Source organism: Dipodomys merriami, unplaced genomic scaffold (assembly GCF_024711535.1).
Source record: "Dipodomys merriami isolate MVZ:Mamm:240054 unplaced genomic scaffold, mDipMer1.0.p SCAF_9, whole genome shotgun sequence".
Taxonomy (NCBI): Eukaryota; Metazoa; Chordata; class Mammalia; order Rodentia; family Heteromyidae; genus Dipodomys; species Dipodomys merriami.
In genome coordinates this window covers 20,295,028-20,321,590 of record NW_027206512.1, presented here as the reverse complement: position 1 = coordinate 20,321,590, position 26,563 = coordinate 20,295,028, and the positions used below count along the sequence as shown (strand labels likewise).

The 26,563-nt window shown below is 42.4% G+C and overlaps 1 protein-coding gene and 1 pseudogene across 2 annotated transcripts in view; one reads left to right on the top strand and one right to left on the bottom strand.

Moving 5' to 3' along the window:
- The window catches only part of Shroom3 (shroom family member 3), a 310,920-nt gene that overhangs the window by 97,579 nt on the left and 186,778 nt on the right, over nucleotides 1-26,563 (top strand). The gene's annotated exons all lie outside the window — the stretch shown is intronic.
- On the bottom strand, nucleotides 13,192-14,067 carry LOC138820918 (purine nucleoside phosphorylase pseudogene; annotated as a pseudogene).

The window sequence follows — 26,563 nt, the reverse complement described above, 5'->3', positions numbered from 1 at the left end:
TACAGGATGAATAAGTTCTGGGGAATCTAGTGTTCAACCTAGTGATTATAGTTAATAATACTGTATTATATACTTGTAATTTGCTGTAAGAATAGATCTTTTATCCAAGGGCTAGTGGCTCACACCTGTAATCCTAGACACTTTAGAAAGATCTGGAGGATCACAATTTGAAGTCAGCCCTGGAAGAAAAGTTTGTGAGATTCCATCTCCAAAGGAACCAGCATAAAGCTGGGATAGAGGTATAGCTCAATTGGTAGACCACCAGCTGAGCAAGCAGTACAAGACCCTGATTTCAAACTACAAAATAAAAAAAAAAGATTTTTTAATTTGTCTCTACTATAAAGACTCACACACACTGTAACTTTGTATAGTGTGTATATATTATTATTATTATTTTTTTTGGTCGGTCGTGGGGCTTGAACTCTGGGCCTGGGCACTGTCCCTCAGCTCTTCAGCTCAAGGCGAGCGCTCTACCACTTGAGCTACAGCGCCACTTCCGGTTTTCTGGTGGTTTATTGGAGATAGGAGTCTCACGGTCTTTCCTGCCCGGGCTGGCTTTGAACCACGATCCTCAGATCTCAGCCTCCTGAGTAGCTAGGATTACAGGCGTGAGCCACTAGCGCCCAGCAGTGTGTATATATTATTAATTTGAATGTAGTAAACACATATACACACACAGATAAAACATAGATATATATGGTTTTTGCTGGCTGCCCAACTAACCAGGAGTCTGAGATCTGAGAATCACAGTTCAAAGCCAGCCCAGGCAGAAAAGTCCATGAAACTCTTATCTCTAATTAACCAGCAAAAAGCTAGAAGTGGAGGTATTGCTCAAGTGGTAAAGCACCAGAGACTTGAGTGAAAAAAGGCAAGCAAGAATGTGAGGCCCTGGGTTCAAGCCAGGTAAAGGCACAAAAAAATTATATCTGTATATATATAATACATATAATTTGTAGAATACTTATACTTTGTATATAAATTATATATATAGTCACATTGTCTATCTTGAATATATACAATTTTTAGAGGGGTGGTGAACTTTGAACTTACAGCCTTGCACATGCTAAGCCCATGCTGTACCACTGAGCTATACCTCAGCCCCACGGAATAAATAGGACTTTCATATACCATACTTCACTAAAGTTGTATGTGTGTGGGTTGTCCAATCTACTTTACAAGATATTGAAAAGATTAAATGGAATACTCTGCTTGGTAAGAAGAGATACTCCTGCTCCTGTTATTATTAGCCAATCCTAGGCATAGGCTTGCTCCCTGGGTAAAGATTGAAGAAAAGTAAATGGTTATTTCAAATACAGTAGCTGATTTTTTTTTTTCAAAGAGATGGATGGAAAGGGTCAGGACCACCACACCCATTCCTTATGGAATGCACCTGGGCATAGACCCCACAGGTGTTTTATCTGTTGAAAGCTATCAAGGAATCCACACTCCTGATATGTTTTGACAAGACTCTGGTCCTAGATTACCTAGCCTCTGGAAAGGTTGCCTTGGTTCCTAGTGTTGCTAGGTATACTGGCCAGTTGGTGGAGATCTGAGATCCAAGTTACTTCCTAGCATGACCTTTGTAAACAGTCTAGGGGTTGAAATCTGGCTTTTGCATTTGTAAATTATGTGACCTTGGGCTGCTATCAGCTTCTTATTTTCCTCATTAATGAAATAATAGTTCCTGCTTCCAAAGGCATTCATTGTAAGGATCCCCTTAACGATGACTAAAATCTGACTATATAGTCAATGTGCAATATTTTCTCTTAGTGTTCTGGACTGGGTTAAAGAGCAGCATGGAGAAGTGTTGCCTAATTACCAGACATGGTGGCTACCTGGTTATCCAGAAGCCAGCCTCCCTTTTGCTTCCTTTGGTGAATTTACCACCATGTCGGGACTGATCCACAGCCTCATAGGTCTAAAACTGGTCCAATGAGCTTGTGGAGCGTAGGACTGTTAAGTCACATTATCTAAACTCACACACAGCAGAAGGTTGGAAAGTGAAGGCCAACAGAAAGTTCGAAAGTGAAGGCCAATGCATTCATTCAGTTTGAAAGACAATGTAGGAAGGTAAGTTTTCCTAAATAGACAAGGAATCAGTGCATCTGTATAGGAACACTCAAGAAGTCTTATTATGTATGGTGGACCTGCAGGTTCCAATGGGTATGGGCACCCCTTCGTGATGGCCAGGATGGCCCATCTGCCCTTTAAGGACTTGTCTGCCAGGCTGCCTAGAGCTCTCATGGGCCAGGCAGGGCCTGTCCCCTCTGGACCCCAGGGAAACCTGAAGCCAAAGTGCTCTTTTGCCTTCTCATTTCTGCTCTGTGCCATCGCAAATCCCCTTTCTGATTGACACATTCTTTCTTTAGATATGCTAATTAAATCAGTAAGGTTATGGAGCAGTGTTACATTCAGTGCTATGGGGTGTGGGAACATTTTGTGTCTAAGATGCCTGTTGAATATCTTATCTTGTCTATTATGTTCTAAGATGAGATTTAGGGTTAGACTCTCAGAGGTAGAGGGAGAGGAGCCTGTCTTCTCATACACACTTAGAGACAAGAATTGTGAACAAATGTGCTTTAGGTGCACAATTTGTCCTCTACCTTTCAGAGATCTGGATTAGACTGGTTTTAGTAGAGCTGTCACTAATCCCTGAGAAATCTTATTTATCTTTCCTTTCTGAAATTTTATACCTTTCATTTAATGATCGACTGAATTGTGATATTTCATGTACTAGTTCTCTTTTTCCCCCCCTAAGGGATCTTTACATTTAGAAAAAAGATTAGGATGACTCCCTTGGTAGTAATAGTAATAGTAGTAGTAGTAGTGGTAGTAATAGTAGTGTATGTGTATGTGTGTGTGTGTTACCTGGAGAAGTCTTTTGTGCAATCAAAATTTATGTATCATCAGCTTCAGCTCAGCTCTACCTCTCTCTTGTGAAGTTATGTTCGGTGGGTGAAGGCAACACCTGTGAGGTTTTCATGTCTGTCATAAAAATGCTAAGAATGGTAACAGAGTACTGGTGTTTATAGAAGTTGGGGGGGGGGATCCTACCCAATGACTAAAAACAATGAAAAGTAGAAACAACTTCTTAAAAGGCCACAGTGACAAGAGACTGCATAGTCTCCTGTGAGTTGTGGGTCAGAGACCTTGGGAGATCCGCTGACCCATGAAGAGGGCAGAGCTCAGCCTCTCTGGAAGTGGGAAGGGAAGGGGAAAAGAAGGGAGGGAGGGAGGAGAGAGAGAGAGAGAATGGGTCAGTGTGATATAGCTGCTTGCTACACAAAGAGGGAAGCTGGGGTGGATACTAGAAGAAGAAATGGTAAAAATAAGTAGGCCAAAAAATAGACTTAAACATCTCCCTATTGGAGGAAGACCTTGTGCTTGCAAAGACAGTAAGAAGTATTTGAATTTATAAAGCAGACATAGACACAAATGAAGAGTCAGGACTCCAAATCTTCTCTGTGAGATCAGGAGAGATTTTATTTGACAGATATGTGTAAAATACTTGAGGATCATATAACCTTTAGAATGGAAACTGGCAGGCAAAGGAATGGCCTTCGGCTTTAATTTTGAATCCCTGAGTGTGGTGCTAGACATTTTGTGGTAGGGTGGAGTATTGGGGCTTTAAGAGAGCATCTGAACATTGTAACTTAGCGTTTTTACTCAAGGTTAGTGCTTTAACATTTGAAGCATGGCTTCACTTCCATCTTTTTGGTGGTTAATTGGAGATAAGAGTCTCACAGACTTTCTTGCCTAGTCTGGCTTTGAATTGGAATCCTCACATCTCAGCTTTCTGAGTAGTTAGGATTATAGGTGTGAGCCACTGATGGTGTGAGTCACTGGCACCTGGCTACTGGGTACTTTTAATATTGGAAATGTTCTCTGGTGCTCAGAGGTCATCTAAAGCCTAAATTTAAAAAAAAAAAAAAAAGGTTACCCCCCCCCCCCCCCAGAAGAGACTGGAGTTAACTCCTGTGTGTTCACACACACACACACACACACACACACACACACAAACGCACACAAACACAAATTTATTTGCAGTTCTGGAGATCAGATTTAGGGCCTCACAAACGCCTCTCAGTGCTCTGCCAATTCTGATCTATTTCCCATGTTTTTGGGTGGGGGGGGACATACAGTCTCACTATGTAGTTCAGCCTGGCCTTGAACTCTCCTTTGTCTTCTTAAATGCCAGGATTACAGGTGTGTGCCAACATGCAAGGTTTCTCTTCCCTATTTTCCTTGGGAGACTCAACTTCCCATACTTCTGCATCAAGATGCTATCTTTAGTTAGCTATGGTAGAACAAGCCTTTAACAGTAGCACTTGAGAAGCTGAGGCAGGAGGATTATTAGTTTAAGGCTAGCTTGGCCTGCATAGCAAGACCCTACTTCAAACAATACAAAGCAAACAAAAAGGACATGAAGATGCTATTTTTGCCAAATATTCCTAAACTTGGTATTAGTGGGTTTTAGTTTTTAGTTGGTATTTTTCATGATAATTGTTTTGTACTTTTTAACAAGACTTACATGTAAGCCACACAAAACTCACAGGAGGGAGGGGATAGTGGTAAAGGTTGTGATTGCCAGGGCTTGAGAGCTCATAGCATTAGGTACTTGCTCTGTGATTTTAGGCAAATAATCTCTGTGAGGCTTAAAACTGAGAAATACCTGGGTACAGTGCTTAGTGTGGTAAGTACAGCGTTTTACCTGAAAATATACTTGTTAGGTAAATTACCTCTTTGAGAAGGTCCACATTAATCTCCAGAGTGGAGCATGGGAGTGGTGTCTTAGTTAACAAGAGGACTCTAGTGGGGTAATGATCTCTCTGGGCAGAGGAGAGCACATCCTTCATTCAGAGCAGAGAGGGAAACTGAGCTCCTTTGCAAAGTGGGATTCCTAAACCCCTCACAGTCTCCTCACGTTGGATAGAACTTTCCTACTTCCCATTTATTCTGAGTTGACGATCTATTAGAAAGGCTTTGGGGAGGGGAGGGAGAGAAGGAGAGAGAAGAAAGAAAGAAAGGAAGAAAGAAAGAGGGAGGGAGAGAGGAAGTGAGGGAGAAAGGAAGAAGGAAGGGAGGAAAGAAAGGAAAAGGAAGGGAGGAAAGGAAGGGAGAGGAGGGAGGGAGAAAGGAAGAAAGGAAGGAGAAGGAAGAAAGGAAGGAAGGAAGGATGGAGAAAGAAAGGAAAGGAAGGAAGGAAGAAAGAAAGGGAGAGAGAGAGAAAAAGAGAGTATTCCATCCATTTTACTGGGAGAAAAAGCTGGTGAGAAATGAATATGTAGATAGATAAAAATTGCAAGCATCTGTCTAAAATATGTGGTGATCTTGCTGTGTAAGGCTGGAATGAAAACCCAGGTCTTGTGACTTTCAGCCCATGGGTCTGCCTGAAGGTAGAAATAAAGAAGCAGCATCTGATAACATGTAGGGACTTGCCTATGAACACCTGAATGAGCTTAGAATTAGAATCCAAGTTTTGGGGGTCTGAGGGCACCTTCCCGAAGTAGTGGGGTGATGCACCACAGCCTTCCATCCATGGTATCCTCGTTTTAGAATACTTATTCTGCTAAAAAACAAAAAGCAAGCCAGAAAAAGACCAGACTGCCTTTGTGTGTGTGTGTGTGTGTGTGTGTGTGTGTGTGTGTGTGTGTGTGTGTGTGTGTGTGTGTGTGTGTGTGTGTGTGTGTGCGCACGCATGCTAGTCCTGAGGCCTGTGCTAGTGTCCAGGCTTTGTGTGTGTGTGTGTGTGTGTGTGTGTGTGTGTGTGTGTGTGTGTGTGTGCATGCTAGTCCTGAGGCCTGTGCTAGTATACATTTCTTATCAAGCATTGCAGCCTCCTCCTTTGTTTACCCTTCACATCCCTTCCCTACCTCCCCCCACCTCTCCACCACCCAATCCTCCCCCCTCCCCCCCCCAACGTTGTAAAGCTCGTTTTCGACATGACCTTGTACTTCTCATTGTTGCAACAGGTAGGACAATATTTTAAACACAGAGGCAATACTCTACTGATCCTGAACTTCCTGCAGAATTATGGAAAATACACTGTGCTGTTTTGGTCCTCCAGTTGCCCTGCGTTTCTGCATCAGCACCTGAAATAAAACTTCAACCATCCTCATAAAAATGGTGCTGAAACTAAGTATACCACTGCCCTGGGACCCACACAGCCCCTACTCCTACCCTTCTCTTGGAACCATCCCACATTTCTGATGGTTCTTTTTTTATAACTGGGTGGGATGACATATTGGAATGGAATGGAATGTCTGGCTCACACATTTGCTACCTCTGTGTCAGATTCCTGTGACCTTTTTATTTCTAGATTAAGTTGTGAAACTGCAACTTGCCCAGGATTTGCTAGTCAATGATCTTCAAAGAAGCAATGAGTGAGTGCTGTTTAAAGCCCTCTTATTGGGTACAAAATTAACTCTATTAACTATTAATATAAAAGGGTTGGGCAAATAAGTTCATTTTTACAATATAGGGTTTCAGTTTATTAAAAAACATTCCTTAGAATGTAGCCCTTCCCCACATACTTCACACTGTTTTGCTATCTCCCACACCTTTATCTAACTGTCCCCTAAAAACACAACTATATTCTTAGAGCAATTGCCCTGACTAATCTTTGGGTTAGCTTTCCATTGCTGTGAGAAAAATATCTAAGAAAATTAACTTAAAGGAAGAAATACTTGTTTGAGTTCACAGTTTCAGACGTTCAGTCCTGGGTCACTTGGCTCTGTTGCTTGAGGTGAGGCAGAGTGTCCTGACCAAAGGTGCATGGCAGAGCAGAGCCGCTCAACTCATGGTGGCCAGGAAACAAAGAGAGAAAGAAGAGGCTAGAGACAGAATATATCCTTCAAGGATGTGCCTCCAGCGACTGACTTCCTCCAACTAAGTCCCTCCTCCTCCAGTTCCCGCACCTGTTAGTAGTCTATTAAAATTATACATCCATGCCACATGCTGGTAGCTCTTACTTGTCCTCCTAGCTACTCACTCAGGGGTCTGAGATCTGAGGATCATGATTCAAAGCCAACCAAGGCAGAAAAGTCCGTCAATTAGCCAGCAGAAAGACTTAAGAAGGGGTGTGACACAAGTGGTAGAGCACCAGCTATGTGTGGAAAAAGTGAGAATGTAAAACCCTGAGTTCAAGCCCTAGTACCAGCCTATACACAGGGAAGTTAGACAGTCATATATGGATCAATCTATCAATGAGGTCAGATCTCTCACCATCCAGTTACTTTCTAAAGGCCTGCCTGTAAAATAAACACTGCTACCCTGGACAGAGATGTCACCACATGCATCTGATCATATAAAATAATATTTATTGAAATGAACTCCAGGAAATGGAAACAAGAGGGTTTTCTTTTCTTTTTGTTTTGCTTGTTCGCTTATATGTCTTTGGGAGTCTAAGGGGAGGCACAGAAATGGAGGACAAAGGATGAACAAATGAAGCAGTAGTACTCACTAGACACTATGTTGAAAATGAGCTATACAACTTGTAGGTGGGGATGGGAGGGAAAAACTGAGAGAGAGTGAAAGGGGTAACAGTGTCCAAAAAGAAATGTACGCATTACTTGACTTCTGTAACTGTAACCCCTCTGCTCATCACCTTTATAAATAACAATACAAAATTGTCAACAAACAAAAAAAGATTTTAACACATGGGCTTTTTTCAGCGTATATATTCAGATCTAAACCTTAACAACCCCTGCTGTATGTTTTAAAACACTTTAAGGAAATAATTCATTAATAGTTTTAAAAGAAAATTGAATGAAACTTTCTTTTTTTTTTTGGTCGTGGGGCTTGAACTCTGGGCCTGGGCGCTATCCCTCATCTCTTCAGCTCAAGGCGAGTACTCTACTATTTGAGCCACAGTGCTATTTCTGGTTTTCTGGTGGTTTATTGGAGATAATAGTCTCACGGACTTTCCTACTTGGGCTGGCTTTGAACCGTGATCCTCAGACTGGATTCTAATCTTAGCTTTGCTGTGTGCTGGTTGTAGTGCTCTGGGCACACATCATTAGCCTCTGTAAGTTTTTTTCTTAATATGGAAGCAATAAATAATAACATTTCCATACTGAATTGCTATATGGTACTGATAGCTTATATGAAAATACTTCACTGTAATGAAATCTGAAATCTATATTCCGTGAGGAATAGTCTATCGTACAGTCTCAGTTCAAGCAAAATTTACCTAACTGCAGAATGGTAGCCATTAAGAGAACAGACAAAAACAAATGCTGGTGACGATGGAGGAGGTGAATTAATATATTGTGGGTGGAAATGTCAATTAGTGCAATCACTATGGAAATCAATATGGAGGGTTTACGTAGAGCTAATATGTGATCCTGCTATTCCTCACCTGGGCATACATCTGAAGGAATGTAAACAATATGCAGTCGAGACACCTGCACAGCCATGTTTATAGCAGCACTATTCACAGTAGCCAGTCTATGGAATGGCCTTGGTGCCCAACAGCAGATGAATGGGGAAAGAAAATCTCCCCCCACACACACAGTGGTGTATTATTATTATTCAATATTATTGGAATATTATTCAGCCATAAAGAGGAATTCAATTATGATATTTGTAGAAAAATGGATGGAGCCAGAAATACTCATGTTAAGCTAAATAAATGAAATTCAGAAAGACAAAGCATGTTTTCTCATATATGGAATCTAGAGCTGAGATAAGGAAAAAAAAAAAAAAAGAAAGTAAGTCATTAATATAAGTGGAGACCTATGGGGTAGAAGAGCCTCAGGGAGGTAAGAGCAGAAAAGGGGAGGAGAGAGAGGAAGAACATGGTCAAAGAATAATATATGTACAATGAAAGGTCATAATGAAACCCATAGAAAAATCTGTAAGAAAGGGAGGGCTTGAGGGGGAATTGGAATGAGAGATAGAGGGGTAAATATGATCAAATAATATGCAGGTAAGAAACCCTTCACTTTGTATAATTATTCTATGCCAATAAAAAATGGACCTGACTAGCCAGGTGCCGGGGGCTCATATCTACAATCCTAACTACTTAGGAGGTAAGATCCTGAGTTTGAAACAGCTAGGCAGAAAGGTCTACAAGATTCAATTTCCAAAATACCCAGCAAAAGCCAAGCTCAAAGTATGTATCAAGTGAGCATTAGAGCCCTAGATGAACACACAAGCCTAACAGGCATGAGGTCCAGAGTTTAAATGCCAGCACTGGCAATAAATAACAAACAAAATTTCCTGACTTGGTTCTTGTATGATTATTTTATTCAGTGCCACTAATTGGACCATTTATGCAAATAAAAACATGTAGATTGTAATGGTGCTGATTCTAACCCTTTTGCTAAGAGGACATGTAGTTGTGAAGTGCTCAATTGAAAATGGGTTTTGAACAAAATAACATGTTGTCTTAAGATGGAAGAGTTTGGGACACAACATAGAAAGGGTTTTCTCAACCAGGCTTCACACCTTCTGGTGCTGCTCTGAATTCATCAGCTTGAATGAGCTTGTGAATTACACAGGCAGTAGTGACAGATGAGGTGCTTGAAGATAGGTGCTAAGTAATGAATAATATGCTGCCTTGGCAAAATTTAGATGTTAAAAGATAGCCATCAACCAGGTACAAGTGTCTCATGCCTGCAATCCTAGCTACTCAGGAGGCTGAGATCTTAGAATTGTGGTTTAAAGCCATCCCATTCCCCTCTCCGCCCCCAACAACAACAGTCCAGTGAGACTCATCTCCAATTAACCACCAAAAAACGGGAAGTAGAACTGTGGCTAAAGTGGTAGAGTGCTGCACACACCCACACCCACACAAGGTAACTGTCAAATGAGCAGGCAAGGGGAGCTGACGACTTTAGGCAGAGATTTTCATTGGCAATTGCAGAGTGCTTCTTTTTTTTCTTTTTTTCTTTTCTTGTCAGCTGTGGGACTTGGACTCAGACCTGGGCCCCGTCCCTAAGCTTTTTTGCTGAAGGCTAGTGCTTTGTCACTTTGAGCCAAAGCCCCAGTTCCAGTTTTCTGGTGGTTAATTGGAAATAAGAGTCTCAGGGACTGTACTGCCTGGGCTGGCTTCAAACCATGATCCTTACATCTCAGCCTCCTGAGTAGCTAGGATTACAATTGTGAGCCACCAGGCTGTTCTTGTTGAGGGTCAAGATACTCACTTTTGTGCATAAGATACTTACTTTTGTGCACAAATGTGGCTTCCTCCATGGGTTTCTATGATTTAGACAAAGAAGCCACATGAGAAATATTCTTCCTCTGTATAAATACCCAAAACAGGCTCTCAGAATATAAAAGGGCTCCATACTATCCTCTGTTGAGGTGATGTGTTCATACCGAGGTCCCTTAGAGGAAAGTGCTAGGCTCTGGACTGGCAGCCAATATAGTGGGTGACATAACTCCTCAAAACTATGTGGAGAGCTCCTCTTGTCTCATATGATACCTCTTACCTACAGGTGCCTTCTTGATAGCTGTGAAGACGTCCTGGGCCTTCGGTCCTCCCACCACTAGTTCACACACCCTTGTGTTCTTTGAAGTTGTTAATTTGGGAGAGAGGCCTGGCACACAAGTAGAAATCCCAAACTGTAATACAGTTTGTATTCCATTTTTTTTTTTTTTTGGAGCCAGGATTAGACTTCCCCAGAGGGCAAATCGGTACAACTGAGAATGGTGGTAACTTACCCTCTAGACATTTTTTCCACTTGAGCAAGTGGTGGGGAGAAGGAGGAGGAGGCAGCTGCAGTGGCCTTCGACCCTCAGAACCTTTTCCAAGAGGCTTGGCATCATGGGAATTTGCTCAGTATGCTTTGAGGAGGTATTTCTATCCTGCTGGGACCATGCTCAGAGCGCTTTTTGGCTTCCCTGGAGTTCTGGGCTTAAATATCACTGTATAGAAGGATAGTATTTAATTTCCTACCCAGTTGTTCCTTCCCATGGAAAAATCATGTAACACTTTATTGGGTTTCCTGAGAGGTATGCAATAAGATTCCCTTACTTTGATGAGATGAGACATTTTTTTTTTCTGTTGCATCTAATGCTAACCACTATATTTAATCAGTGGATTACGTATGCTCACTGGCTATGTACTGAACACTAGCCACACACAAAGGAATGCCTTCTTGTTCCTCAGTGAAGGAGAGTTGACGAGAAAAGGCCTGATTTCATTCCTGGGATAACATGGCTTTAATTCAGACAGATGTATTCCAAACTGGAGTCACCATTCCATTCCAAACCACTAAAGAATGGTACTCAAATGTCTGTGGGAGCCTTTGTGAGTTTTGAGCTCACAGTGAAGTTGTGATGGAATCTCTCCCAGTTCTAAGTGTGGGCATGTGAATTAGAACAAGTATATTTGGATGATTCCAATTTAGAATGTATCTAAATATTTGGAATTCTACAGTTTTGAGTTAAAATGGTTTAAAGCCACTCTTTCTTCTTATACTTGGCCACCCATGATGATCACCTAGGGAGGTTAAAATAACAATCATGAAACCCTGATGACTTGAGTCCCTTCTGGAGATTCTAGTTTACCTGAAACAGGCGGCAACTTGATAATGGAAAGATGAAAAGCTCCTGATGTGGAGCAGAGGCAGAGGAGCATTGGTAAAAGTTGAGAGTTGAAGTGAAAAAGAGAAACAGAGAGCGGATGGGAACTAAGATGAAGTAGAAAGATACATAGCAACCTAGCACTAGTGACTCATGCCTGTAATCCTAGCTAATTATGAGCTAAGATCTGAGGATCGAGGTTCAAAGCCAGCCTGGGCAGGAAAGTCCATGAGATTCATTTCTAATAAACCACTCAGAAAAAGCTGGAAATGGCACTGTCTCAAGAGGTAGAGTGGTAGACTTGAATGAAAGAAGCTCAGGAAAGAAGGAAGAAAGGGAGGGAGGAAGAGAGGGAGGGAGGGAGGGAGGGGAAAAAAGAAAGAGTTGAACGGGACTTAGTACATTCTTGTAATCTATCAGTATATCATTTCAAGTAGACTGACTACTAGCAAGGATAAACCACGCTGCTCAGAGTACAGGGGTCAGTACTGCACATGTTTGACTCATATTTCCCCAAACTGCCCAATTCCCACTAAGGACATGCCACCTTTCAACCAATCACTTTTCCCTTTATCACCCTAATTAAACACATTCACTTTTTCTTTGCTTTTGGGGAACCATTTGCTCTTTTGGGAGGCAGATTTTTATGAAATTAAGGTCCAATCATGCAATAATTTAATCATAACTGATGATAACCTGGGACTGAGAATTCTCATTAGGAATCAACTGACCTGTGTAATATGTGTACAAGAATTTAATGCATTTTTTTACTTTTTTTTTTCTGGTCCTGGAGCTTGAACTCAGCCCAGGCACCGTCTGTCCCTGAGCTTCTTTTTACTCAAGGCCAGCACTCTACCTCTACTGCTTTTTCTGGGTCGTTTATTGGAAATGAGTCTCAGACTTTCCTGCCCAGATTGGCTTTGAACTGTGATCCTCAGATGTCAGCCTCATGAGTAGTTAGGATTACAGGCATGAGCCACTGGCACCCAGCCTCCCCCCCTCTCTTTCTTAGTATACTAGCACTGGGGCTTGAACTCAAGGCTTTGTGTTCTTGCTTAGATTTGGAGTCAAGGCTGATATTCTACCACTTGAGCCACAGTGTCTCCACTTCCAGCTTTTGGCTAATAAATTCAAGGTAAGAGTCTCTTGGATTTCTGTCCAGGCTGGCTTTGAACCATAATCATCAGATCTCAGTCTCCTGAATAGCTAGGATTACAGGTGTGAGCCACAGGTACCCAGTGCTTTTGATATATTTTTTAAAAACATTTCATCTCTGTATTCAAAATATGACAGTGCTAAATAAAAGCCCAAGACACACTGGACTGATGTTTATTTGGTCCAGTGAAGTAGAATTGAGCCACTCAGGATCAGAGGGCACAAAGCTAGAAGTTCAAAGGTGAACACCCAATCATGGGGAGAGCCTAGGTGTGGTAGCACATGGGCTCCGCTGTTACGGGACAGAGAATCAAGTGAACTGCTGAGAAGGAAACTGCAACAAGAAGATGTGGTACTGGGATGGTCTAGGGAAGGCAAGTCTGGAAAAGAAGGTAAAGGCTATAGTCCTCATCTTTCCTTCCAGCTAATACCTAGAGGAAGAGGCACACGACTCCAGCAAAGGGCCAAAATAGTCAGAGAAGCACCAGACCCCTCTAGAGCTGGTCAGCTGGTATTGCTATGCAGAGGAATATTGGCTGTAACATGGAAGAAGACAACTGTTGCGACAGTTTGTTTTCTGGCCTCTAGTACTTCCTCATGGCTGGCCCTCTCCAGATTTTCGTAATCCATAGTGATCTTGTCAGTGATGAGAGGCCAAAGACTTGAAGTCCACAGTGCTGGGCAGCTATAACTTCCCATACTGTGCTCATTCCAACAGCATCTGCCCCCAGGCTCTGCAGCAGGCCACACTCAGTGGTAGTCTCAAAGCTTGGGCCCACCACCATCACACAGGTCCCATCCTGGAGCTCTCGCTGCTCCTCCCTTTGTTCCCAGGCACTCAGTGTCTTCTGCCTTATACTCTGGTCATAAGTATCATACATGGCAGTGAAACAAACTCCAAACCTTTCATCATTAGGCCCTTGGAGAGGGTTCTGACCACAGAAAACTAGGTGAATTGATGTGATCATGGATCAGCATATCTCCAACCTCAAACTTGGGGTTGAGCCCTCCAGTTGCGTTTGTGACCTCCAGGGTATCCACACCCAGGAGCCGGTAAACCCCTATTGGGAATGTCACCTTCCAGAGTGGGTAGCCTTTATACATATGAAACTTTCTCTTCATCATCACACAAGTTCTGCCATTCAGGATCCCAGATACCAATCAGCCAGCATGACCTAGCACTGTGCTTTGGGGGGAATGTTGGGTATCTTTGTGTACTCAAAGTTCTGGGCCTCAGTTAATTTATCAGTCAATTAGGCCTCCTAACTCAGGGCCACAGATCACTGTCACTTATGGTTGGTGCTTGGTATGAGATTGAAGCTATTCTTCAGTGTTCTGATAATCATCATGTATGAATCAGTTCTCCATGACAGGGCCAATGCTGCTTTCTCCAGCTCTGATCTGCTTTGCTGGGTTGAGCTGCACAGAGGTGCTGGGTCTTGGTCCACACAGTTTCTTTTGATATCTTTAAAAATTACTTAAATTTTGATCACACAAATACAATAACTAGGTGACTAAGGTGGGAGTGTTCCTTACTGCCTAGGGAATGTGACTGCAGGAGAATTGAAGGTGTGTGAAGAGAGATGGGAACAGAGCAGATCCTTTATGACGTACTCAAGGACAGAGTAGCACAGAATTCTGTTGTTGATGGCTCTGTACTACAGAGAGTGGCTGGTTGGGCAGGGCCTCTTCAACAGCACCTCCAGTTTCTTTTTCCTTACTTTCCTTCCTTCCCTCCCTCTCTCCTCCCCTTCCTCCCTTCCTCCTTCACCTCCTTCTTTTCATCCCATCTTCTTTCCTTTCTTCCAGGATTGGGGGGATGGGGTTTCATCTCACTATGTTGCCTAGCCTAGACCTGAACTCCTGGGCACAAGCCCTTCTGCTGCCTTAGCTGCTTCAGCAGCTGGCTGGATAGCTCAAACCAGTACTCCAGCTAATTCCCTTATTAATAAGTGATGTCACTACCGATAAGAGGAGCTGGACTAAAAGGAGGTTTTCAGTGGGCCACTCCTTATGTTAACCCTTCCTCATGAACCTTTGTCCCCAAGCTGTCATCACATGCCTCAGCTCTGTGAACCCAATAGGTAAAGCCAACCCATCCTACTGCAGTTGCCATGTTCATCCTGCATGCCAGCTGTGGTGTCTAGGTGGTCCTCATGTGAGACAATCCATGAAAGAAACAAGGCTAAGTGCTATGCATGCTCAGCCTAACGGATTTACTCCCTCACCCAGGTATTGGAGCCAGAGCATCTTTGGGGAATTTTCATCTATTTCATGAGTCTCTGGATTTTGAGAGCACATGTGGTACAACCTGAGCATATATCCCTGAACCTTTGGGGTGGGGTGGGGGTAGGGAAATGGTTCCCCAGGAAGGACTACCTGCAGTTCACTAACACCTGCAGTTCACATCTTTAGTGGAAAGCTAATTGTTGAAGGTCCTGACAGTTTTGTCCTATTCTGGACAATTCTACTCTTCCATTGTTGTACCCTCATTTTTCTGGACTATGTGTTTTTATGACTTTGTTTTTGTAGTGTTAGGAGTCATACCCAGGGCCTTCTGTATGTTAGGCTATTGTTGTACCTCTGAACTATACCCCAGGCCCATTTTATTTTTTTTTAATCACTTTAATATCACAAGCATCCCTATTAAGGTCCCGAGGAAGTCTTAAAATAGGTTTGTAGGTTACTGAGATCCCTAAGCAGGCTCTACACCTCCAACAGGCAAAGAATCCCTGCTTGTGTCTGGCTTCAGATGAACTCTGGGATCATTTTCTTTGACAATTGTTTAGCAAAGCTTATTATGTATATTGCTCCCTATCTCCTAAGATTTTGTGAATGTAGCAACTTCAAAGAACCTATTTTGTTCTTTGTCAAACTATACCTCTAAAAGCAGCTTCTTTGTGCTTTGCCCTGTCACTAAAATGTTTGCTCAAGCCTAATGTTCATGCCTATAATCCTAGCTACTTGGAAAGTAGAGATTGAGAGGATCACAGTTCAAGGCCAGCCCAGAGAAAAAAGTTCACAAGACCCCACTTCAGTCAATAGTTGTACATGGTGATAAATACATGCCATTCCTGGTTTGAGAGAAGTATAAATAGCAAGATTATTGTCCAAGGCATTCCAGGCAGAGAATAAGACCATATTCAAGAAGCAATGAAAGCTAAAAGATCTGGAGCTTTGGCTCACAAGGCTTAGAAATTGAACGGCCCTGATTTCAAACTCTAGGACTGCAAACCAAAACAAAACCCCTATATTTGTTCAAGTGCAAAGCTTAGTCTAGAGGGTGTTACTGAACTGCTTAGCTCAGTTTGTGAATGCATTTGCAACATGCTATTCATCCACTACCAGCTTATTCTGCTGTCTAACTCTAGTCTGATGTGTTTGCTTAGTGGGTGGTATGTGTAAAATTATAGAGGGGCGGCTAGTGCTTGGTCCATGTGTTTATTGTTGACACAAGAAGGTTGCTATGCTGTTTTCGTGAAGGATATGCTTCTAAGAAACATTTGAAAAGGATTCTCTGGAATGTTTCCTTACAGGTATTTCTTGGAGTCAGTCATTGTTATTTATTGATTGCAAATAAGTGGGAGTCACCAGCTCTGGACACCTAACACAGGCTTTCATGAACGGTCCCAGGGGACTTTCCAGAGCCTTCTGTCCCTCACCATCATAACTAAAAGGAGGAAGGATGGAAGGAGCTTTGTTTTTCCACTGGTGGGTTGGTTCCATGTTACTTAGGTGGTTTATATAAAATATAAATTTTATAAAATATAAATTTTATAAAATATAAATTTTATAAAATATAAATTTTAGCTAGGATTACAGGTGTGAGCCATTGGTGACCAGCAGGTACCTGGGCTTTGATCCAGGGAGAATTTGGTTTGCCACTTAGCCCTTTTGTGAGATCTTGCCTAATGGATGACAGACCTCTCCGTGTGACAATGAAGATGTGTGCAGAGGAAAAATTCAGCTTCAGATCTGGGACACTTTCATTGATAATTCCTGTAAAGGTTATTGAGGAGGTGTGGGTACTAGCACCTAGCAAATGTTCCTTGAATGGAGAAAAATGTACTCTTTCCTTTGTAGTGCCATTTTCTAACACCAAAGTCTAATAAGGTGGCAGCAGAGCAAAATTCAAGGTTCATTTGGGGCTTAAATTCTTGCCAACAAGAGCTAAATTAAAATTAGAAGAAATCAAACTTGCCCAGGGACAAAAAGCCATTGGGAAATTGTTAGCCGCTAAAGACTGTGGAAATAGAAGAAATATGCCGGGTGTAGTGGCACACACCTATAATACTAGAATTCAGGAGGATTAAAACAGAAGGATCACAAGGCCAAGGCTAGCCTTGTATGATACCCAGTCTCAAAAATAAAAATAGGCACCAGTGACTCATGCCTTTAATCCTAGCCATTCAAGAGGAGGCTGAGATCTGGGGATCAAGTTTTGAAGTCAGCCTTATCTCCACTAAACTACAAAAAAAAAAAACAAAAACAAAACTGGAAGTGGAGCTGTGGCTTAAGTGGTAGAGTGCTATCCTTGATCAAAAGAAGCTCAGGGACAGCACCCAGGCCCTGAGTTCAAGTCCTAGAAGTCCTAGATCTGATGCACACATGCACACATGCACACACAGTCATACACAGCTACACACAGACACACACACACACACACACACACACACAACACACCACACACACACACACACACACACACACACACACACACACACACACACACACACACACACACACACACACACACACACACACACACACACACACACACACACACACACACACATCAATCTTCCCAAACTTTAGGAGGGTGGGCTTGGAGGTAGGTGAGTAGGAAGTCCTTGGTAATTCCCTGCTGCTATTCCCAGAAACATCCTTTGTTATGAAAGTTGAAGCCCCAGGAGTGAAAGGATTTACCATAGGACACAGGAAGATGGGGGAATGAGGAAGTCAGCTGGCTCAGCCTACACTGGGAAGACACCCTTGGCCAGAGCTGCTTTTGTGGTTGAGTCCCATGGCCCATGGCCTTGCCTTTCTTGTGCACATCAGGATGCTGATCATTTGGAGTATTCTTTTCTCTTCTTTTTAAATTTATGCATTTATTTCTTCTTCTATTTTCCAGTCCTGGTGGTTAAACCCAAGGCCATCTACGTGCTAAGCAAACCCTGTTTACTTGAGACACACATACCCTCAGGGATTTTCTATTTATTGTGTTGTATTTTTGAGGTAGGGCCTTGCCAACTTTGCCTATGCTGCTCGCAAGCTCACTGTCTTCCTGTTTTCTCCTCCTGACTGGCTGAAGTTACAGGTATGTACCATTATACCTGGACCAGCCCCTTATTTTAAATTCTTGTTTATATACTCATGCTCAGGTGTTTGTTTTTTAACAAAAGGAGAGCATAGTACAAATCTATTTATTTACTTTTATTGGCTTTTTTTTTACTTATTGCATCATAAACAACTTCCTATGTTCCTAATAAAATTTTACATCATTTAAATGTTCTGGCTTCAAAAATAATTTATATAACCTTTACTTAGTTGTAGAACCTTGAAGTTTCTAGTCTTTCTTTTTTTTTTTTTTTTGCCGGTCATGGGGCCTGAACTCTGGGTCTGGGCGCTGTCCCTCACTCTACCACTGGAGCCACAGCACCACTTCCGGCTTTTTCTGTTTATGTGGTGCTGAGGAATCGAACCCAGGGCCTCATGCTTGCAAGGCATGCACTCTACCGCTGAGCTACCTTCCCAGCCCCTCTAGTCTTTCTTTTTATTCTTTTTATTTTTTCATGCTGGTACCTAGGGCTTAAACTCATAGCTTGATTGCTGTTCCTTAGCCCTTTTGCTCAAGGCTAGTAGTGGTCTACTACTTGAGTCACAGCTCTATTTCTGGCTTTTGGGTGGTTAATTGGAAATAAGGGTCTCACTGATTTTCCTGCCTTACTGGCTTCAAATCTTGATTCTCAAGTCTCTGCCACCTGTGTAGCTAGGATTACAGGCATGAGCTACTGGAGCCAGCAGGTCTGTTTTTGTTTGTTGGTTGGTTGGTTGGTTTGGGGGGTTTTTCTTGGCTTTTGTTTTTTGTCAGTTGTGGGGCTTGAACTTTGGGCCTGGGCTCTGTCCCTCAGCTCTTCAGGTCAAGGCAAGCACTCTTCCACTTGAGCCACAGCCCCACTTCCAGTTTCCTGCTGGCTAATTGGAGATGAGTCTCACGGACTTTCCTGCCAGGGCTGGCTTTTGAACCATGATCCTCAGATCTCAGCCTCCTGAGTAGTTAGGATTACAGGCATGGGCCACTGGTGTCCGGCTTGCAGGTCTGTTTTTTTGACAAATATGTCAAGTGGTTCTTACACTGACTAAAGCTTGTGGCCTAAACACTAGGAGATGGCTCTTGGCTTATTTCCTTGGCCTACAGGAGACACAAAAGAATGGATCAGTGTCTACGTGAGCAACTTGGTAGTTAATTCACAATAGAGCACTGTATGCTGGAAGTGTGGCTCAAGGGCAGAGCACCTGACTAGCAAGCTTGATACTCTGATTTTAAATTCCCCACCACTAAATAAGGAAATAAAGTCTCCAGTATCATGCTTTGGCCTAGTTTAAAATTTAAAGTTTCAAGTTCAAATAGAGTTGTGAGTAGTTATTATTTCCCAAGCATTTGAGAATGCAGCCCAAACACACAAACATGTTTTTAAAAATACCAGTCATTTGCAGCTTACCCTCTTTCTAAGAGCACAGCAGCCTGTGGCCGTTTCTAAAAATAGATCTTTCATGTCTGGGTCACTGTGCAGAAATGGCTTTCTTGTCAGAGTGTGTTTACACAAGTTTATATCTGACACCTTCATAACAACAGGGCTGAATCTGAGAGATCAGCATTGGTCTCTGGGAATTGTTAGTAAAATTCAACCTGGGATTTCGGCCTGGAAACCTTGACCAGCAAGGCTGGTCAAAGCTGTTTGCTTTCAGGGTCCTTTCAACCTCTGGCTCATGATTCTTTATTTTTCTGTCACTTCCTCAAAGTTAGATCAGAGGTCAAAAATTCATGTCACTCCACAGGACATTAACAAACAGAAAAATGAGCTCATGTTTGGAAACTTCAAGCCCACAGTGTCAGCATCTGATTTAGTTTTTGTTTTGTTTTGTTTTGTGTTTGGGTCCGGTCGTGGGGCCTGAACTCTGGGCCTGGGCGCTGTCCCTCAGCTCTTCAGCTCAAGGCTAGCGCTTTACCACTTGAGCCACAGCGCCACTTCCAGCTTTTTTCTTGTTTGCTTATGTGGTGCTGAGGAATTGAACCCAGGGCCTCATGCATGCAAGGCAAGCACTCTACCACTGAGCCACCTTCTCAGCTCATGATTTAGTTTTATTTAGTAGTAGAAGTCACATTTCTCCTTTTTGAATACTTGTGGCTGCTTTCACAAGGCATCATCTAGTTGTAAATTTAATAAAATAGAGAGAAGTCTTCCCTCTCTTTATTTTTGGAATTTTACAATAGTAAGATTTTTTTAAAATCTCATAATTTGTGCATATTCTGGCAGCTTCTAAATGCATAGACTATTTGAGTGGTATAGGAATTACAATTCTTTGGGATTAACATCCTACATTTAGTGGGATACTCACATCTGTAATTCTAGCTATTCAGGAGACTAAGTCTGAGGATCAAAGTTCAAAGCCAGCCCAGGTAGGAAAGTCCACAAGACTCTAATCTCCCATTAACCACAAAAAAGCCAGAAATAGTGCTGTGGTTCAAGTGGTTAAACACTATCCTTGAGCAAAAAAAACAAGGGATGGCACTCAGGCCCTGAGTTTAAAGCCCCAGTACTGGTGCACACGCGTACACACACACACACACACACACACACACACACACACACACACACACACACACACACACACACACACAGGATAAAACAATGGGCCATTGGCATGGACTAAACACAAGCCAATTGGGCTGGACTACCAGTCACATTCATAGGATTCATAGTAGGCACTGAAGAAGTAGATTACTTTGGATGGAAATTAAATCTAACTTAGATCACTACATACAGGAATCATGGCAGGTAAATATTGACAGGTACAGTTCTGTTGGTAAACATAATGCCAGGAGATGGATTCTCCCTTTGTGGATTGTCTGCCAGGATAATTTCATCCTAAGCTGTTTTTTCTATCATTCGGTTCTTTCTGAAAATGTTAGTACAAGCATAAGACTCAAAAATAAGGGTTTGGATCTGCTCCTTCCTCTCAGTTGGCACAGTAATGAGATTGTGTAATGTTGGAGATCTGTGGGCTGAGGAAGGCAATGTGATAAAGTGGATAAGTGAATAATCTCTTCTCCCCTAAACGTGCGCTATAGTAAGTTATAAGTAAAGTTGTCATATTTAGAAAATTAAAAAACAAACAAACAAGATGTCCAGTTAATTCTGACTTCCAGATAAACAATGAATAATTCCTATAGTAAAAGTATGTTCTTGGTTTTACCTGGCAAACCTACTCATATTACAAGTTAGATGTGTACAGAGTTAAAAACAAACTAATAAACCAGGTAGGCTCTTTATTTTCTCTAAATTAATCTACTATTCTTTTTTTGGGGGGGGGGGGTTTCTGGTTGTGGGGCCTGAACTCTGGGCCTGGTGCTGTCCCTCAGCTCTTCAGCTCAAGGCTAGCGCTTTAGCACTTGAGCCATAGCGCCACTTCCGGCTTTTTTCTTTTTGCTTACGTGGTGCTGGGGAATCAAACCCAGGGCCTCAGGCAAGCACTCTACCACTGAGCCACCTTCCCAGCCCCTAATCTGCTATTCTTTACAAACTCACTTCTGCTAGTGAGCAAAGAAGGAAGCAAAGTAATATTTTTTAGTCCCAGCCAATATAAAAATTACCTTGGCTAGTGATTTATTAGAGAATTGTGTTTCCACAAGAACACAATAGTTTTGTTTCCTAACTAGGGGCATAATGGACCTAATACCATTTAGAATTTCATTAAGATTTTGTGATTAACATTTGAAAGATTAGTGGTTGTGGGTATTAAAAACTGATGCTTATTACTTGCTCACTTTTTAAAATTTGCTTTTGTTGGTTGTGGGGCTTGAACTCAGGGCCTGGGTGCTGTCCCTAAGCTTTTTCACTCAAGGCTAGCAGTCTACCACTTTGAGCTACAGTGCTACTTCCAGTTTTCTGGTGGTTAATTGGAGATAAGAGTCTTATAAACTTCCCTGCCTGGGTTGGCTTCGAACCACAATCCTCAGATCTTAGTCTCCTGAGTTGCTAGGATTACAAGCGCGAGCCACTGGCAGCCAGCTTTGCTCACTTTTTTTGTTTTGTTTTGTTTAATGTTACCAAGATTTGAACTTAGAGCTTTGAGCTTGCTTAATTGGCTGGCACTCTACCCCTTGAGCCACTCCTCAAGCCCAGCCTTTTGCTGGTTGTCTTAGAGATTGAGTCTCAAAAACTTTTCTGCCAGGGCTAGTTTTGAACCTTGATCCTCCAATAGCTCAGATTACAGGTATGAGCCACTGGTGCCCAGATCTTTCTTTTTCTTTCTTTCTTTCTTTTTTTTTTTTTTAAAGAAAACAGTTTAAGAAAGACAGCCACAGCCAGCCACTGGTGGCTCACGCCTATAATCCTAGCTACTTAGGAAGCTGAGTGACATCTAACTTAAGTATAAACCCACAAAAGTTTTATATGGACTGAAAGTTGGAGAGTTTCACATAATCCAGGTTTGTGGCCTCTGGCAAAACCAGAGGATCTGGCGCCATGATGTGGAGTTCCACATCCATCAGGAGAAGTGTTTCCTCTCTGGTTGTCTAGGGGGCCCCAGTGCATTCTGGGATCTCACTCCTGTCATTTGACTCACTTCCTGGCCTGGCTCAGGAAGCCCTGGTCAGCCTGGTAGTCCAGAAACTGAGCATCACTAAACAGCCATCTGGACTGCCTTTCTTAGAAACAGGCTGGTAAGATAAGCGATTGTAATTCTAGCCTGGGGACGGGACCTGTGGGTATCACTCCTTGGGCACTCTGAGCCACTCTCATAGCAAGCACTCAGGAAAAGTTTGCTGACTGGATGAAAAGTCTCACAAGATGTGTCACTGCTTGTCTGTATGAATCTGCTGTCACGCTTCTTCTAGAGGCTTGTGGCTTTCCTGGCCTCAGTGGGATTCTAAGCACCTTTTCCTACTGCAGTATAAATTGTAGGGTTAGGAAAGTGAAGGGGAAAAAATATGTTCTTTTCCCTGTCTATTTAAATGATTCAGAGCAGGTTTTATTATGCCGAATTATCACCAGGCTAATTGCATGACAGCCTCTCTTGTTACTGCTGGCTGGCGCCATGCAGCTGATCAACTCTGCTGATATTAAGCTGGGGCCGGTGGGCATATTTTTACCAAGAAGAATTTCTGCTACCTGGAAAAACTCTCAAAGTTCCTAAGCATTGTACAAGTCCAGTGTGGACAGCAGTGCTTAAGAGCACATGATCTGAAGTCAAGCTGCCTGGATTTGAGTCCAGTTAGAACCATTGTTGGTACTGTGACCTGGGCAATCTCTGTGCTGAGATTCTTCAGCTGTGAAATGGGTGTAATAGAACCTCCCTAGAAGGGCTGTTGAAAGGGTTATGATAAACCATTTCCTGCTTGATAGGTAGTTAGCTCACTCCATATTAAGAACATGCATGTATATAGGCATCGTTCATATATACTGTTGTTTTGACATCTTTTTCATTCTCTCAGTAGCTCTGGAATGAATGTAGTCATTGACATGATTAAGAATTCATGCTGGAAATTTGCTATAATGGTTTTCTCAAAGCATTAGAGAACAGGATGAAAGAGAGAAAAAACAGGAGTAACATGACCATATGTGTATGAAATGCCATAACAAAACCCTTAATTATTAAATTGATGAAATGTGTCAGTGTAAAAGAGAACAATGGGGGGGGGCTGGTGGCTCACACCTGTAATCCTAGCTACTCAGGAAGCTGAGATCTGAAGATCATAGTTGAAAACCAACCCAGGCAGAAGAGTCTATGAGACTCTTATCTCCAATAAACCACTTAGAAAAAAGCCAGAAGTGGTGCTGTGGCTCAAGTGGTAGACTGCTAGCCTTAAACACAAAGAGGCTTGGAGACAGTACCCGGACCTTGAGTTTAAGCCCCAGGACCATCAAAAAAAAAGACAGAGGGAGAGAAAAAGAGAGAGAACAATCAAAGAGCAGAGCAGAGCAGTGTGGAGGTGAGATTGTTGTCAGCCAGCAGAGTGGCAGCAGAATTAGAGAGGGTCCTGACCATTGTCAGTAATCTCAGCAGTAATCTTTTGCTTTTTGTGTCACTTGTGACTCATGACCTATAATTATTATATGGGAAAGGAATTGAATAAGGATACTTCAGGCTGAGTTGTCATCTTTTATGACATCAACCGTCCTACAGGCCTTATCTCATCAACTTATTAATGGTAAGGTACCATCAGATTGGCATAGGATGCTTGGATCTTTCAAAAAATAATAATAATAAAGATGCTTATTCAAATACTAAGTGAGCACAGGCTTGGCTGTGTCCACATTCTTGTGAGCATCCTTAAATATCTGCCTCTTTCTGATACTTGGGGTTCTGTGACAGACCCACCTTCCTATGGCATCCAAGGAAAATGGCCCAGGATAGGGAAACTGAGATTACTAGGTTTCTCTCTTGGCTCACTGCTCCATTTTTTTTTTTTCAGCCTGGAGCTGTGTGTGGGAATTTATGGAGTTGCGCAAAATGAAATCTGAATTTCATGAGGTTTTATTTTCTGAAACCTTTTCTCACCTTGCATGTTATCATCTCCTTGACTATTGTTACTATCTCCCTATGGTGGTCTCTTCTGGTGAAGATGGAGTGAGATCTCTAAAAGTGGGGTTTACAGCATACCAGTTTTGCCAAAATCTTTTATAGGAAAATTTTTTTTTTTTGGGGGGGGGTAGGTTGTGGGGCCTGAACTCTGGGCCTGGACAATGCCCCTCAACTCTTCAGCTCAAGGCTAGCACTCTACCACTTGAGCCACAGTGCCACTTCCAGCTTTTTCTGTTATGTGGTGCTGAGGAATCAAACCCAGGCCTCATGCATGTGGGAAGCAAGCACTCTGCCACTGAGCCACCTTCCCAGCCCCCCTTTATAGGATTTTTATAAATTTTGTTTATTATCTAATAGATGCCAGGCATTTTTTTTTTTTTTGTCAAGGTGGGGAACCTCTTTTCTGCCAAAGGCCATTTGGATATTTGTGATGTCAATCTAGGGCTGTACAAATAACCAATACAGGCCTCGAGAAGCAAGCAAAAAGCATGTGTCCAACCTGCCACATACCAACAGTCTTCTGTGATCTGCTGTTCCCCTGCTAGGTGCTTGGAACATAGCTGTGATCCAAACTCACCTTTGTCCTTGTGGAGCTGACATTCTTGGAAGCAGAGGCAAAAAAACGGATGTTGAAAGTTGACGGGTTCAAAGAAGAAAAGCAGATTAGAGATTAAGAGGCTGTTTTTGTCTCCTCCATTCATAAAATTTCTTAAATTTTTCCTGGGAGTATTAAGGACGTGTGTGTGTGTGTGTGTGTGTGTGTGTGTGTGTGTGTGTGTGTGTGTGTGTGTGTGTGTGTGTGTGTGTGTGTGTGTGTGTGTGTGTGTGTTGGTTCTGGGAGTATTAAGGACGTGTGTGTGTGTGTGTGTGTGTGTGTGTGTGTGTGTGTGTGTTGGTTCTGGGACTTGAATTCAGGGCTTGGACACTGTCCCTTAGTTTTTTTCAATCAAGATTAGCACTTTACCATTGGAGCCATAGCTCCATTTCTAGCTTTTTGGTGATTAATTGTAGATAGTAGTCTTAGAGACTGCCTAAGTTGGCATGTTCCTCAGATCTCAGCCGCCCTAATAGCTACACTTACAGGCATGCACTACCAATGTCCAGCTAATGAATAAACTTTTAATTTCTTACTGATGAACCATACCTCCAGTCCTAAAACATCAAATTTCTAAAACAAAAACAAAACAAAACAAATGACTCTAGGAAGCTGTTTGAGCTTCAAGAGTATGGTATAAAAAAGCGAAGGCTCTTAGGCATATGAGTCTACTTTACTTAGAAGATGTCTAGCCTATATCTCTTAGAGAAAAATGAAACTGTTCTGCATGGGAACACAGGAATGAAACAGAGTGAAGCAGCCACACTGTTCTTTTGTGTCAATTTCCCCCTAGACCCTCAGCTCACCTCTACTGTCTGCAAGGACATGTGCAAATCATTAGGGAAAAGACTGGAAATCTGATATTCTGAAATCCAGAAACTCCCTTCTGTCCCTTTGTTTTTAAATAGGCAATCAGAAGAAAACAGGGTGTTCCAGAGTAGATGAGCTTAGACAGAGGGAAAATAAAAACATTAGTGTTTAAAAATCTCTTCTGAGCCATGCATTGGTGGCTTATTCCTCTAATCCTACCTACTAGAAGGCTGAGATCTGAGGATCACTGTTTGAAGCCAGCCTAGGCAGGCTAGTTGGTGAGACTGTTACCTCCAATTAACCATCAAAAATCCAGAGGTAGCTCAAGTGATAGATCACCAGATGTGAGTAGCCCAGGTCCTGAGTTCAAACCCCAGTCCTGGCACAAAATGTTTTTATCTTTTTTTCTGCAATAGTCCTTTTATTCCCCTTTGTTCTTCACACAGAACAAATACGAGAATGGGGAGAATCTTAATGATGTTCTGGGCCAGGGCACTCCAAGGATATGTAGTGCAGTCATGGTAAGAGATTTGTCAAAGGCAGCTGAACTAATCAATGGTAGAACACAAAGGAACAAGCAGGCCCCTCCCATCTGATGTGAGAGCCTCACAGTGCTGCTTCTGGATTAGATCATCATAATTATGCTTCCAAGCCGGGACACAG